Consider the following 13,919-nt stretch of genomic DNA (forward strand, 5'->3'; position numbering starts at 1 on the left):
TCAAAATAATGCCTGGGATTTATTTTACATAAGAAAGTCAGACACAGCATGGGTTTAGTCTTTCATCTGAAAGAAGGTGCCTGCAACGGTGCAGCTCTCCCTCAGTACTGCCTTGCCGGTTCAGTTTTGATTTTTATGCTCACGTCCTGAAGTGGGTCTTGAACCAAAGAAATTTAGACTCAGGAGACAAGAGCACAACCAATGGAGCTACAGTTGATAGAACCATGTTGGGTTAAGTATAACAATTTGGTAAAGTTATCTTTCATAAGCTGACTTAAAATGCCATTAAATATAGAGTTTAGAGGAAACCTTCTCTTGTTTTTCCCTCAAAATATTTTTTCTCACTCCTTTACCTATATTCCTCCTTTCGACTCCAATTCCCATTTTTCCTTTGCTTCTTTCAAAGGTTGCAAATGGTTAATCATGCTTTTCTTTTCTCATTACATCATTTGTTGTTGTTCCTTTTGTGAGAATCATAATCAATTTTACATTTATCCTGTATTAATATCTTTCAGAGAAGTTATAACCTCTTCTATCACCTGAGACCCTGTTCATTGCTTAAGCCCTCTGCTCAACTCCTCCAATTGCTGAACAGGTTAAATGAGGATGGAGGGAACGTGCAAAGTCTTCAGTTCAAACAAGCAAGAATAACAGAAGTGTAAACCACAAGTGTATGCATTATGTGCTACTGTGTTGTCAGCTCACAAGAGAACGTTGATAAGATATGCCCACCTGTGGCATGGCACTGATAGGTACAATCCCAAAGGATTCTGGAGTCTGTCATCTTTCTACAAGCAGTGTGCTTCTAATGAACCTATTAACCTCTGGGAAATGTGGAGTTTGTTCAATGCAAAATCGAGCATAAAAGCCAACTAACTCAGGAGTGACCAGATCAGAATGGCTGTAGGCACAGGGCACTGCAAAGGCTTTAGGCTTACACAATATCCCAGAAATAGTCCTGAAGACTTGTGCTCCATATTGAGCCATGCCCCCAGCCCCAGTATAACTACAACACTGGCATCTATCCGACAATGGGACAAATTGCCCAAGTGTGTCCTGCGCACAAAAAACAGGACGAATCTTCTCAATCATCAGCAAAGTGAAATGAAGTGGCACTTACACAACAATAGGCTGAGTTTGGAAAAAAGAACTGGGGCGGGATTCTCCGACCCCCCTGCCGGGTCAGAGAATCGCCGGGAGCTGGCGTGAATCCCGCCCCCCGCCAGTTGCCGAATTCTCTGGCACCGGATATTCGGTGGGGGCTGGAATCATGCTGCGCCGGTCGGCGGGCCCCCCCCCCGGCGATTCTCCAGCCCGCGATGGGCCGAAGTCCTGCTGCTGGAATGCCTGTCCCACCGGCGAGAATCAAACCACCTCTCTTACCGGCAGGACAAGGCGGCGCGGGCGGTCGAGGGTTCTGGGGGGCACGCGGGGCGATCTGGCCCTGGGGGGGTGCCCCCACGGTGACCTGTCCCGCGATTGGGGCCCACCGATCCACGGGCGGGCCTATGTCGTGGGGGCACTCTTTTCCCTCCACCTCAGCCACAGCCTTCACCATGGCTGATGCGTAAGAGACACCCCCCCTGTGCATGCACGGGAATGACGTCAGCAGCCGCTGATGCTCCCGCGCATGTGCGGACTTCCGCCGGCCGGCGAAGTCCTTTCGGCCCTGGCTGCCATGGCGCCAAAGGCCTTCCACGCCAGCTGGTGGAGCGGAAACCAATCCGGCGCGGGTCTAACCCCTCATGGTGAGGGCTTGGCCCCTAAAGGTGCGGAGAATCCGCACCTTTTAGGGCGGCCCGATGCCGGAGTGGTTCACGCCACTCCATCCCGCCGGGTACCCCCCGCCGGGTAGGGGAGAATCCCGGCCCTGAATTCTAGAGATTAGGTGAGAGTGACAGCCCTTGACATCAAAGCAGCAATGAAGTTTCATATAAATTAAAGTCAATGGCAATCAGGTGGAAAACTCTCCACTGGTTGGACTCATACCTCGCATAAAGGAACATGGTTGTGGTCATTGGAAGCCAATCATATCAGTGCTAAGACATTGCAGCAGGAGATCCTCAGTGTCCTTACCTAACCATCATCAGTGGCTACCTTTCTTCATTCTATCAGAAGTGGAAATGTTTGCTGGTGATTGCACAATATTCAGTAACCATCACAAGTCCTCAAATGCTGAAAGGGCCTGCACCAATAGGTAGCAAGAGCTAGACCACATTCAGCCGATAAGTGGCAAGTGCCATTTGTGCCACACAAGACCATTTCCAACAAGAGAGAGTTTAACCATCTCCCCTTGATATCCATTAGCATTATCATTGCTGAAACCCCCACCATCTTGGGATAAACCATCAACCAGAAATTGAACTGGGCTGCAAAAGCCAGAGGCTGAGATTTCTGAGGTGAGTAACCGGTCTCCTGACTCCGGAAGTCATAAGTCAGGAGTGTGATGGATTACTCTCCACCTGCCTGGATGAGTGCAGCTCCAACAACACTTCAGATGCTTGACACCATCTGAGGCAAAACAGTCTGCTTGATCATGGCCCAGCCACAAACATTTACTCCCTTGAACACTGACGCACAGTAACAGCAGTGGCTATCATCCACAAGGTGCACAGCAGCAACACCAAGGTTCCTTCAACAGCAGCTTCCAAAGCCATGCCCACGACCACCTAGAAGGACAAAGGCAGCAGATGCATGGGAACACCACCAGGTATAAATACCCCACCAAGCCACACACAATCCTGACTTGGAACAATATCGCCATTCCTTCAAGATCATGGGATCAAATTTCATCCCATGAAAGAACGAGAAAAAAAAGGATCTGGAGAAAATGGAGTGCAATGATGGCTGTTTTGGACCTTGGTTTGTGGTACATTATCTGACTTCAGTCACATGAGCAGAACAGTTGCTACAAAGCTCCTCAACGCCCACAGGCTTGAGATGGAGAAGAAAATCTGCCAGCATCTTAATTTGTAATATATATCTACAAGAAAGATCTGCCTGAAGATGGCTGGAGTGGCTGGGTTAGACTCAACCACGAAAGTCTGCCTGTGCTCACTCTAGATTCACATATGAACAAAATGCAATGTGGAGCCATATGTAGGAGCGTTTTCCAAGGCCTGAGTTTTGAGCCAGCCTTAACGTGGGGTTCGCCCCTCTTTGTTAGGCCTTAGCTTAACAAACAGAGCAGACGCACAATCTGGTTAAGATGGCTATTTATTATCCCAAGCTTGGTTTTGTGTGTACGGAGATGGACTTGGATAATGCCAGGATCGATCTGCTGAACACTGATAAAAACACATCAATTATACAATTTCCAAAAATCAAAAGCCCACCCCATGGACTCGATCCAATCCCTGAAACTGTCATGTCCAAACCTAACCAATAAAATTGTGATCAACCCAGAATTGAGCCTCATCCTGTCACCTGTTGTTTACCAAAAGCTTTATGTCAATCTTAAGTTGTTTCCCCATCCTAGCATCCTGCCGACCCTTTGTTCAGTTAAAAACAGGATGACAGAGCTGGCTTCCTTTTTATTCCATGGATTGTTTCAGAGGGCCTGCTATAGAAAGGATAGAACAGGAGGTAAGAGAGGAGGGGGAGTGGTGTTTTTGATTAGGGAGAACATCACGGCAGTACTTAGAGGGGATATATCCGAGGGTTCGCCCACTGAGTCTATATGGGTGGAGCTGAAAAATAAGAAGGGAGAGATCACCTTGGTAGGACTGTACTACAGGCCCCCAAATAGTCAGCGGGAAATTGAGGAGCAAATATGTAAGGAGATTACAGATAGCTGCAAGAATAATAGGGTGGTAGTAGTAGGGGACTTTAACTTTCCCAACATTGACTGGGACAGCCATAGCATTAGGGGCTTGGATGGAGGGAAATTTGTTGAGTGTATTCAGGAGGAATTTCTCATTCAGTGTGTGGATGGACCGACTAGAGAGGGGGCAAAACTTGACCTCGTCTTGGGAAATAAGGAAGGGCAAGTGACAGAAGTGCTAGTGAGGGATCACTTTGGGACAAGTGACCATAATTCCATTAGTTTTAAGATAGCTATGGAGAATGATTGGTCTGGCCCAAGAGTTAAAATTCTTAATTGGGGCAAGGCCAATTTTGATGGTATCAGACAGGAACTTGCAGAGGTAGATTGGGGGAGACTGTTGGCAGGCAAAGGGACGGCTGGTAAATGGGAGGCTTTTAAAAATGTGTTAACCAGGGTGTAGGGTAAGCACGTTCCCTTTAGAGTGAAGGGCAAGGCTGGTAGAAGTAGGGAACCCTGGATGACTCGAGATATTGAGACTCTGGTCAAAAAGAAGAAGGAGGCATATGACGTACATACGCAACTGGGATCAAGTGGATCCCTTGAAGAGTATAGAGATTGTCGAAATAGAGTTAAGAGGGAAATCAGGAGGGCAAAAAGGGGACATGAAATTGCTTTGGCAAATAATGCAAGGGAGAATCCAAAGAGATTCTACAGATACATAAAGGGGAAAAGAGTAACTAGGGACAGAGTAGGGCCTCTTAAGGATCAACAAGGACATCTATGTGCAGAGCCACAAGAGTTGGGTGAGATCCTGAATGAATATTTCTCATCGGTATTCACGGTGGAGAAAGGCATGGATGTTAGGAAACTAAGTGAAATAAATAGTGAAGTCTTGAGAAGTGTGCATATTACAGAGGAGGAGGTGCTGGAAGTCTTAAAGCGCATCAAGGTAGATAAATCCCCGGGACCTGATGAAATGTATCCCAGGATGTTGTGGGAGGCTAGGGAGGAAATTGCGGGTCCCCTAACCGAGATATTTGAATCATCGGCAGCCACAGGTGAGGTGCCTGAAGATTGGAGAGTGGCGAATGTTGTGCCCTTGTTTAAGAAGGGCAGCAGGGAAAAGCCTGGGAACTACAGACCGGTGAGCCTAACGTCTGTAGTAGGTAAGTTGCTAGAAGGTATTCTGAGAGACAGGACCTACAAGCATTTAGAGAGGCAAGGACTGATTCGGGGCAGTCAGCATGGCTTTGTGCGTGGAAAATCATGTCTCACAAATTTGATTGAGTTTTTTGAGGGGGTGACCAAGAAGGTAGATGAGGGCAGTGCAGTAGACGTTGTCTACATGGACTTTAGCAAAGCCTTTGACAAGGTACCGCATGGTAGGTTGTTGCAGAAGGTTAAAGCTCACGGGATCCAGGGTGAGGTTGCCAATTGGATTCAAAATTGGCTGGACGACAGAAGGCAGAGGGTGGTTGTAGAGGGTTGTTTTTCAAACTGGAGGCCTGTGACCAGTGGTGTGCCTCAGGGATCGGTGCTGGGTCCACTGTTATTTGTGATTTATATTAATGATTTGGATGAGAATTTAGGAGGCATGGTTAGTAAGTTTGCAGATGACACCAAGATTGGTGGCACGGTGGATAGTGAAGAAGGTTATCTAGGATTGCAACGGGATCTTGATCAATTAGGCCAGTGGGCCGACGAATGGCAGATGGAGTTTAATTTAGATAAATGTGAGGTGATGCATTTTGGCAGATTGAATCAGGCCAGGACCTACTCAGTTAATGGTATGGCATTGGGGAGAGTTATAGAACAAAGAGATCTAGGAGTACAGGTTCATAGCTCCTTGAAGGTGGAGTCGCAGGTGGACAGGGTGGTGAAGAAGGCATTCGGCATGCTTGGTTTCATTGGTCAGAACATTGAATACAGGAGTTGGGACGTCTTGTTGAAGTTGTACAAGACATTGGTACGGCCACACTTGGAATACTGTATGCAGTTCTGGTCACCCTATTATAGAAAGGATATTATTAAACTAGAAAGAGTGCAGAAAAGATTTACTAGGATGTTGCCGGGACTTGATGGTTTGAGTTATAAGGAGAGGCTGGATAGACTGGGACTTTTTTCCCTGGAGCGTAGGAGGCTTAGGGGTGATCTTATAGAGGTCTATAAAATAATGAGGGGCATAGATAAGGTAGATAGTCAACATCTTTTCCCAAAGGTAGGGGAGTCTAAAACTAGAGGGCATAGGTTTAGGGTGAGAGGGGAGAGATTCAGAAGGGCCCAGAGGGGCAATTTCTTCACTCAGAGGGTAGTGAGTGTCTGGAATGGGCTGCCAGAGGTAGTAGTAGAGGCGGGTTCAATTGTGTCTTTTAAAAAGCATTTAGATAGTTACATGGGTAAGATGGGTATAGAGGGTTATGGGCCAAATGCGGGCAACTGGGACTAGCTTAATGGTAAAAACTGGGCGGCATGGACCGGTTGGGCCGAAGGGCCTGTTTCCATGCTGTAAACTTCTATGATTCTATGAGGGCCAGGATATCAAAAGTGGCTTCCTTTTCACTTCCAGAGGATATTGGGGCCACTGATAAAAACTTGCTTACTATGTAATCTGCTAACCACACATCTCGTGTGACTCAAAAACATGGGCAAGTTAGCTAGCCGAAATCCCATTGTAGCCACTGCTTGTAGCCAGAGTCTACGTGATTATCACTGCTATGTCCCAAAATACAGGTTTAATGGTTAATAATGATTACACTTTCTAGGCTTTCTTAATCTCAATCCTTAATAAACTAACAAATGTAAAACTACTTGAGTGGCATCCTAGCTATTCAGTTTTAAGAGGTCTCATCGCTGGACACCCCTTCACCATATCCAAGCTAGGAATCAAAACCTTCAGAAGGGGAGGAAGAGGAGCAGTATAAACGCTTTTTGGTGCCAGTGTATTATATGGCATGACATTAATGTAACAGTGCCCCCAGCCCGCCGCCAAACCCCTCACAATCCTGGGTAAGAGACAAGAAAAATATAGAAATATAGTCATTCACAGAGATATATTTCTCTCAGCTTTACTTGATGTCTTCTTACTTTTGTCCTCCATTGTGATCTTTTTTTGTCTCTCTCGCAATGTCATGCAATGTTATTGTGCCCAGTGTCCCTCAGGAATTTCCTCCCACGTTTCACAAATACCGTCCTGCTCAAGCTTCCTCTTCCCCTCTATCCTCACTCTGTTGAAACCAACAGTCATTGTGCCATCTTCTCCTCTGACTCATCCCCCCCCCCCTCCCCCCCCCCCCCCCACCCGCCCTCCCAGAGTATGGAACTCTTTGTCTCCTTCACTTTCCCTTGTCTGATGTGCAGGGTTTTAAAATCCAATTTTGGCAACATCCCAAGTACTGTTTATTGCTTCATCTTGTCTATTTCGCTCCACTCTTAAAAATTATTGGTGTCATAGGAACATAGGGCTTGGGAGCACACGTTGGAGGTTAAGACCTTTGAAACTCCTGATTCAATAAACTCATGGCTGACATGGTTGTGATCTCAACTCCAGTTTGCTATCTGCCCCCCCATAACCCTGAGCCTCTTGTCTATTAAGAAGTCTGCCTAACATTGCCTTGAATAAATCCAATGACGGAGCTTCCACTGCTCTATGGAGAAGAGAATTCCATAGACTAACGAAGCTCTGAGAGAAACATTCTCTCCATCTTAAACTCACTTGAACAGAGTCCCTCGAATTTACTTCCTCCCCGAAGTGGAAGTATCCTCCTGGTATTTACGTTGTCAAATGGGGAGGCAGTGGGGCAGTGGCAGTGCCGCTGAATTAGTAATCCAGCAGCCTCGGGTAATTCTCTAATCACCTGCATTTGTATCCCACCACGGCAGATGTGGAATTTGAATTCAATAAAAATTTGGAATTGAAAGTCTAAGGATGATGACTTTTTGTCTCTCTAACATTGTTGATTGTCGTAATGTTCTTGTTCCCTAATGCCCTTTAGGGAAGAAAATCTGCCATCCTGACCTGGTCTGGCCTACATGTGACTCAGAATCCAAAGTAACTTGGTTGAAGCTAAACTGCCCTCAGGGATGGGCAATAAATGCTGGTCCAGCTTTATAACTAGTATTTTTTTTTAGATCACCTCCGTATCTTATACATTTCAATAAGCTTACTTCTCACTCCTCTAAACTCCAATGGGGTCCAACCTGTTCAACCTTTCTTCAAAAGGTAAACCCTTCATCCTAGGGATTAGTCGCGTGATCATTCCCTGAACTACTACCCACACAATTCTATCTGTTTTCCAATAAAGGAGACCAGAACCGTACGCAGTATTCCAGATGTTGTCTCACCAATGCACATCTGCAGTGACCTCTATGCTGAGCTTTGATCCTTCACACATGCTATTCAATTCCTTGATTTTAAGAAGACAACATAGCTTAGCTCTTTTGGTCTCTTCTGCTGTGATATCCATGAAATGTGATGGAGCTGGCAGATGAAGCAATTGTACTTTGCTATATAAATATTTAGTCTGGAGTTACAATTCCAAGAATATTAGCTTTCGATAATAAAGCAATGCAAGAGAAAAGGAAGCAACTGGAATAGTATTGCACTTTCAAAAATAAGCGTATATATTATGCACAAGGAAATCAGATACGGACAATCACTAGCAAGAACAAGCCAACTAAACATTAAGCATTAATAATGTATGGACAGACTGCACCAATTACTGGATTATACTGTTTAGTAAGCTTTTGGAATTTACTGATTTCTCATGAGTTCAATATGCTATTTATCAAAGTAAAACGTGAACATCATATTGAATAATACTGATACATTCGCAAACACAGTCCAGCCACATAAAGGTAGAAAATGGTGGGAATACAAAGCAGCGACCGATCCAGGAAATATCTCAAGCTGTTTCCAATTCAATCAGGCAGCTTCTATTTATTTCTATTTGAAGTCCGATTCCAAAGCAAGACAACTTGACTTTCTAACTGACTGCACAACACACAAATTATGCATGGCAAAACCGACAAGACAATTATTAATTAACAAACTCAGAGAATTTCATTTCAAGTTTGTTTCTGTACATGGAAAGGACCGAGAGATTAAATGTGTATGAGCTCCTCTCGACAGTTTGGTGAAGAAGTGTCTGTTCCACAATTCATAGAAAATAAATTCCACCTGCTGCAGAAATGAGGTGAATGACCATCGACGGTCCCAGGCCTGAGCACTAATTAGCCTCACGAGGTTTGGCCGGAGGAGATGAGGTAACGGGAGGGTAGGGGGAGAGGGGGGGGTTGGGGGGGGGAGAAGTGATGATCGGTGGAGAAAATTCGCACTTGGAGTGGAATCTTCTGCCTTCTGCTGTGGTGGGATTCTTGGTTGGGGTGGTGGGAGGTGACATCTGATTGGGTGTGAGGTGGCACCTTGTCTTCTCTCCTTCTACACTTTGATTAAAAGCAAATTACTGCGGATGCTGGAATCTGAAATCAAAAATAAAATGCTGGAAAATCTCAGCAGGTCTGGCAGCATTTGCAGGGAAAGAAACAAGCTAATGTTTTGAGTCCAGATGACCCTTTGTCAAAGCCCAAAGCACTGGGAAATACTCCACTACACCCACGCACAACAGGAATCTTTATTCATTAAATCACACCCATCGTATTTGGCTGAACCACCATGAAGCTCATTAGTGAATCCCTCCTGTTATTCTCCGTTTTACCTCCTCCTCCTGATGCTGGTTCAGCCAAATACGATGAGCTTGTTTTAATGGAAAAGGTTCCTGTTTTGGGCGGGTGTAGTGGGGTGTTTCCCAGTGCTTGTAGAACCGGAAATGACTCCACTATTGAACGGGACTCTGTTATTTTTTTCGCACTTACTATCATTTCCTTCACTGAGGAGCTTCCCTCATCAGTGCACAAAGACATTTTGGTGTCATTTAAAAATGCCGCCCCAATCTTTTGATTCCCCAACCCGACCGCCAGACATTCCCACAATGGCCCAACTTATCTATTGGGGGGTCCTCGAGCTCCCCACACCCCACCTCATTCGGGAAGGGCGCCCCTGGGCTCGATCCCTGGCATGGGCAAAATGCCATCTTAGCACTGCCAGCCTGGCACCTTGGCAGTGCCCTGCCAGCTTGTAAGTGGCACATGGGCACCCCTGACACTGCCCAGGTATCAAGATTGAATCAGCAGTGCCATGGCACCACCGTGCCCAGAGGCTGACCGCCTGAGGGCCTCCGATGGTTTGGGAGAACCTCCCCAAGTGCCATGCCACCTGGTCCCTGTTTCTGGAGACCAATGCTGAACGGCGCCCGGCTCGGCCTCCTCGGCGAGGCTGTTAGTTCCCTGATGCTGGTTAGCTCTGATGGAGGGATATTTAAGTGTGCCAGACTGCACACTTAAATATGCAAATTAAGCTCCACCCATTGTGGCCGGGATCCAGATCCCGTTAGATCACGCGAGGCGTTGTGAGCCGGGTAAATCTCGCAAGGTGCCTCTCGCAAGAGTACCGGCCACATTGCGTCGCGAGTCGGGTGCAATGCGGCCGTTATATTGCGCCCTGTACTATTTGGACAAAATATAGCCACAAATAATTCTAATATCTCGTTGGATTGTTACTGGGCTAAACTCTTGAGGAGACATTAGTGATTCTGTAATGTGTGGTACTATAGTAACTGCATGGTAATAATATTAACTGCATAATAATAATTACAAATTAAAGGAATTGTGTTTCTCGTTCAATCATCTAATTACAGGGAGATTAAAAGCTTAGTATAACAGGATACCTCTTAAGCCAGTGCTTAGTTTAACACAAAATTGCTTGAAATAATAGTTCCAATACACAGCGTTATCACTATGTGACTGACAGTCTGATTGTTCAAACATATTTTTTATTTTGCTTTATTTCATTCAGTTAAGAAGTATTTCCCTGAAAAATAGGACAAATGTATAATAGTGCAGGATGATCCAATATACTAGTCCCCAAAGCCAAAAATAACTCCATAATCTGTGGCACTAATTTTAGAATAATGTTTTGTATTTGATGGTGAGAAAAAGCAGAAGATTGATCCATTTGGACAATATCATGTTGCTGGAATCATGTTGGGGTCTTTCTGTGTGCAAATTGGCTTCCTATACTGCAACAATGATGACATTTCAATAACACTTCATTGGTTGTAACGTGATGTTGGATATTTTATAGTCATAAAAGGTGCTATATAAATGCAGGTAATTCTTTGTTTTTCTCGCCTATTGGAGGTAACACAAAAGACATATGTTTCACAGATCATAGTAGCTCTCATTTGAGTGGCAATTTGGACAGCAGACTGTGCAGATAAATCACGCACACGTGCACACACTCACACACACACACCTCTCTCACACAGACACACGACACACACCTCTCTCACACACACTCGTCTCACACATACAAACACACACCTCTGTCACAGACACAACCACAACTCTCACCCATACACAAACACCTCTCCTGCACACACACACACCTCTCTCTCATACACACACACACACACACACCTCTCTCTCACACACACACACACCTCTCTCTCATACACACACCTCTCCCTCTCACACATACACACCTCTCTTTCTCGCTCTCATACACACACATCTCTTTCTCTCACACAAACACACCCACCTCTCTCTTCCACACACACACTTCTCTCTCTCACACACACATGCACACCTCTCTCTTACACACATACACGAGTACACACGCACCTCTCTCACACACCTCTCTCTCTCACACACACCTCTCTCACACACGAGCACAAACATACCTCTTTCTTACAAACATGCAGAGACGCACACACCTCCCTCTCACACACCCACTCACTTTTACACATACACACCTCTCACGCGCTCACACATCTCACACACACGCACAAGTATACACACTCACACCTGTCTCACACATACACATGCACATACACACCTCAATTTCACACACACCTCTCTCCCACACCTCCCTCTCTCACACACATCTCTCACACATATACGTGCATACACACACCTCACTTTCACACACACATGCACACGCACACCTCTCTCATACACCTCCCTTTCTCACACACACAGTTCTTTCACACATGTGCACAAACATACCTTACTCTCACACACATCTCTCTCTCAGACACATGCACAGACACACATATCTCCCTCTCACACACACACACCTCACTTTCACACATACACCTCTCACACACGTTCATACACACCTCTCTCTCACACACATACCTCTCTCTCTCTCACACACACACCTCTCTCTCACACACACTGGTACACACATGCACACCTCGCTCACACATACACACAGGTGCACACACACCTCTCTCACACATGCATGTGCACACACACCTCACTTTCACACACACACATGTGCACACACATACCTTACTTTCACATACATACATCACACACACACCTCTCACGCACACACATGCCTTCTCTCACACACACGCCTCCTTCACACACGCGCACACCTCTCACACACACACACCTCTCTCACAAACTTAACTCACATACAAAGCCCTCTTACACACACACCTCTCTCGCACATGTGCACAGACACACACACCTCGCTTTCACACACAGACACACATACCTTCCTCTCACTCACACACCTCCCTCTCTCACACGCACACCTCTCTCTCACACACAAACCTCGCTCTCTCACACACACACATACATCTCTCTCATCTGCACACACCTCGCCCACACACACATACATATACCTCTCTCTCATGCACACACGTTCACACACATACACTTCTGTCACACATACACAGAACACACCTCTTTCACACACATGTGCAAGCATGCACACCTCATACACACATACATACATCTCTCTCACACACATGGGCGTGCATGCACACCTCTCTCTTGCACACACACCTCTCTCTCTCACACACACACCTCTCTCTCACACACTCCTGTGCATGCACACCCCTCTCTCACACACACCTCTCTCTCTTACACGCACACACACCTCTCTCTCACACATGCTCGCACATGCACATCTCTCTCTCTCACACCTCTCTCTCTCACACATATGCGCGTGCATGCACACCTCTCTCATACAACACACATCTCTCTCTCTGACACACACACACCTCTCTCTCATGCACACACCTCTCTCTCTCACACATACACACACATCTCTCTCTCACACACACACATGCACCTTTCTCACACATCTCTCTTTCTCTCTTTCACACACACACACATCTCTCTTTTTCACACACACACACCTCTCTCTTTCACAAACACACTTGTCTCTCGCACACACACCTCTCTCTCACACACACACCTCTCTCTTACACACAGGCACTCACCTCTCTCTTATACACACATGCAACAGTACACACACACCTCTCTCACACACGAGCACAAACATACCTCACTCTAACACACCCCTCTCTCTCACACACACGCACAGACACACATCTCCCTCTCACACATACACACCTCACTTTCACACACACATGCCTCTCTTTCACACACGTGCGGATGCACACACATGCACCTCTCTGGCACACATGCACGCACCTCTCACATGCACGCACACACACACCTCACACACACATGCAAGTGTGCACAGACACAAATTGAGGACTCATTTTGTAGTTAATAGACGAAACAACCAGCTGATTGTTTTCCTTTCTCTAAACCAGGCTTTGTAAAGCTCCGTTGTAGCCACCAACACCTTTTTAAAATCTCAACCAGAACTGATAAATCATCGCAAATCGGAGAGCGGAGATGCAACTCTGATGATCATTTTGTGCAACTGTCCACTGGCCCACTAGGAGAGCTCACGACAATATTATATATAGCCCCGCTTTCATTATTTCCTTACTTGATAAGCAATTTTGCACAAGAACAAAATAATTGAATCAAGTAAACATAAGTGATTCTTGCCCTCATGACATAAACTAGACAAAGTTGCCCTCACTATCGGGGGTCTCAAAGAAAGGATGAAAGGAATGGAACAGTCGGTGCTGAAAATAAAGAGTCGGATCGTCAACATCTGAAAATAAAATGGAGGGATAATCAATTCGGGCCTGACAAAAAGATTTCAACTGAGACATTGACCAATTTTTCCTCCCTTCAATCTCCAGGCAAGCTATTAGGCATT

At 45.9% G+C, this 13,919-nt stretch overlaps 1 protein-coding gene across 2 annotated transcripts in view; it reads right to left on the reverse strand.

Moving 5' to 3' along the window:
- The window catches only part of LOC140387047 (contactin-associated protein-like 5), a 1,703,123-nt gene that overhangs the window by 1,105,751 nt on the left and 583,453 nt on the right, over nucleotides 1–13,919 (reverse strand). The gene's annotated exons all lie outside the window — the stretch shown is intronic.

This window comes from Scyliorhinus torazame, chromosome 2 (assembly GCF_047496885.1).
Source record: "Scyliorhinus torazame isolate Kashiwa2021f chromosome 2, sScyTor2.1, whole genome shotgun sequence".
Lineage (NCBI taxonomy): Eukaryota > Metazoa > Chordata > Chondrichthyes > Carcharhiniformes > Scyliorhinidae > Scyliorhinus > Scyliorhinus torazame.